The sequence below is a fragment of the Mesoplodon densirostris genome, chromosome 2 (assembly GCF_025265405.1).
Source record: "Mesoplodon densirostris isolate mMesDen1 chromosome 2, mMesDen1 primary haplotype, whole genome shotgun sequence".
NCBI lineage: Eukaryota > Metazoa > Chordata > Mammalia > Artiodactyla > Ziphiidae > Mesoplodon > Mesoplodon densirostris.
Window position 1 is genome coordinate 30,479,307 of NC_082662.1, and position 2,885 is coordinate 30,482,191.

Genomic DNA, 2,885 nt, shown 5'->3' on the forward strand with positions numbered 1-2,885 from the left:
TGTCCATTTCATCTAAGTTGTCAAGTTTATTTGCAGAAAACTGTTCATAATATTCCCTTATTCCTTTTAATATTGGTAGAATCTGTAGTGATGTCATTTCTCTCATTCCTGATATTGGTATTTTGTGTCTTTTCTCTTTTTTCCTTATCAGTCTAGCTAGAGATTTTATCAACTTTATTAATTTCTTTAAAGAATCACTTCTTTTGGGCTTTATTGATTTTCTCTCTCTTTTTTTTTTTTTGCTTTCTTTTTTGTTGATTTCTGCTCTAATCTTTATTACTTCCTTTCTAATGCTTACTTTGGGTTTAATTTGCTCCCCCCTATTTCTTTGTAAAAATTGAGGTATAATTGACATATAACATTATATTAGTTTCAGGGGTACAGCATAATGATTAGATTTTTGTATATATTCCAAAAAGATCACCACAATAAGTCTAGTTAACATCTGTCACCTTATATAGTTACAAATTTTTTTGTGATAAGGACTTTTAAGATTTACTCTCTTATTTTCAAATATGCAACACAGTATTATTATTATTATTATTATTATTATTATTATTATTATTTTGATACCAATCACTTGTATTTATTTCAGGATGTTACTAAATTATAACCCTGTTAAACATCTATAGGATATTTTATTTTTGCAAAGACAGGTCCTTTAAAAAAACCTGACATCATAATAATATAACACATCAAAATTAGATTAAAAATATAGGTCATTGCTCTCATTCACTCTGTCCTAGTGTTAAAGATGTTACAAAGATACACAGAATATCGCCTTGCTGTTCTCTTTTGGGGAGGCTATATTCAAGTTGACAAAAAGTACCCCTACATTTACAGACACAGGTGTTGTCAAAGGGGTCTTTCTCTGACTTTAGCAAAGAAAAACAGTCCAAATTGTATTCTTTATACTGTGTGCTTAACTACATCATGTTTGGCATGTGGTATTATTATTCTCCTACTGGAGTAAGGTCCCGCTTTCTCAAAGCCTTTCCCCCAACTTTTCTAGAAATAAAGCTTAAATATCATTTATTTCAAGCCTTCAAAATAAAATGTTATCCTCATATATATATGTACCAGGTTGGTATATTCATATATATCCTGTCCAATTGCAGGCTAAGCAAAGACATGCATTTAGAGGTGTATTAATGTATTAAAGCAAATGACAACCCAGCTTAATATCAAGAGAAGTTGTGACCTTCCATGTAGTGTTTGATAGAGAAAACACTGATTTTTGACACACTGTCTTATTTTATTCAAATACCAGCCTGCTCATACATGGTCCAAGAACACCCAAATAGTAAAGCAAATATAATCACATGTTAAAGATTGGTCTTCAAACATCATAGCCAAAGATGCCACGCTTCATTGGCTTCGTATGATCTTGCCAACATAAACCCACATCCACACCTCAGTGGCCACCAAACCATTCAGTAGAGCTTCCTTAACTGTGAGCTGTTTGAAGCTACTGGTTTGAGCACCACTGACAAATTTTTTCAAGCTCTGAATAGCTGTAGGGATCTCAGCAGGGATTGGAGAAACCAGCTTAACTTTGGCATAGTGCCAAAATGTGACCACTTGAGCTTCAAGTAAGTCACAGCAGCGTTGACCAGTGCCAGGACAAACTCTGTGAAGTTACAGACAAACTGGGCCATGGTTCTAGGACAGAAAGTCCACTGGCTGGCTGAATGTCACCCCATAACACAGTATTATTAACTATAGTCACCATGCTGTACATTACATCCCCAGGACTTATTTATGGCTGGAAATTTGTCCTTTTTGATTCTCTTCACCCATTTCCCCCTCTACCCCTCAGTTTCTTTCTTTTTTTTTTTTTTTGCGGTACACGGGCCTCTCACTGTTGTGGCCTCTCCCGTTGCGGAGCACAGGCTCCGGATGCGCAGGCTCAGCAGCCATGGCTCATGGGCCCAGCCGCTCCACGGCATGTGAGATCTTCCCAGACCGGGACACGAACCCGTGTCCCCTGCATCAGCAGGCAGACTCTCAACCACTGCACCACCAGGGAAGCCCTACCCCTCAGTTTCTTAAGGTAGAAGGTCAATGATCTGAGACCTATCTTCTTTTCTAGTATCAGCATTTAATGCTATAAAGTTCCTCCTAAGTACTGTTATAGTGGCATACCACTAATTTTGTGTTTTTCTTTTGTGTTGTGTTTTCATTTGGTTCAAAATACTTCATAATTTCCCTTTTGATTTCTTCTTTGACTCATGGGTTATTAAAAGTGTGTTATTTAGTTTCCAAGTATTTGGTGATTTTTCTCATATCTTTCTGTTATTGATTTCTAATTTAATTCCACTGTGGTCAGAGAACATTCTTTGTATGACTCGAATCCTTTTAAATTTATACAGACTGTTTTATGACTCCATCTTTAAAAATTTCCATGGGTACTTGAAACTAATGCACAATCTGATGTTGCTGAGTGGAGTTTTCTGTAAATGTCAATTAGGTCAAAGTTGTTTATAGTGTTGTTCAAGTCTTCTCTATCCTTAGTGATTTTCTCTCTACTTGTTCTAGCAAATGTTGAGAGAAGAATGTTGAAATCTCCAACTATAATTGTGGATTTGTCTGTTTCTCCTTGCAGTTCTAACCCTTTTTGCATCATGTATTTTGAAGCTCTGTTATTAGGTGCATAAACATTTTAGATTTTTATGTCCTCTGTATGAATTGACCCCTTTATTGTTATGGAATGAACTTTATCTCTGGTACTATTTTTGATCTGATAATCTACTTTGATATTAATACAGCTACGCCAGCTTTCTTTTTTTTAGTTTCAGCATGGCATATTTTTTATATCCTTTTACTTTTAACTTTTTTGCATCTTTATATTGAATGTGTCTTTTTTGAGACAGCCTTTAGTTGGT

General features: G+C 35.3%; 1 pseudogene; it reads right to left on the reverse strand.

Annotated features, from left to right (window-relative positions):
- Positions 1-1,339: 1,339 nt before the first annotated feature.
- Positions 1,340-1,658, reverse strand: LOC132478868 (ATP synthase subunit g, mitochondrial-like; annotated as a pseudogene).
- Positions 1,659-2,885: the final 1,227 nt, after the last annotated feature.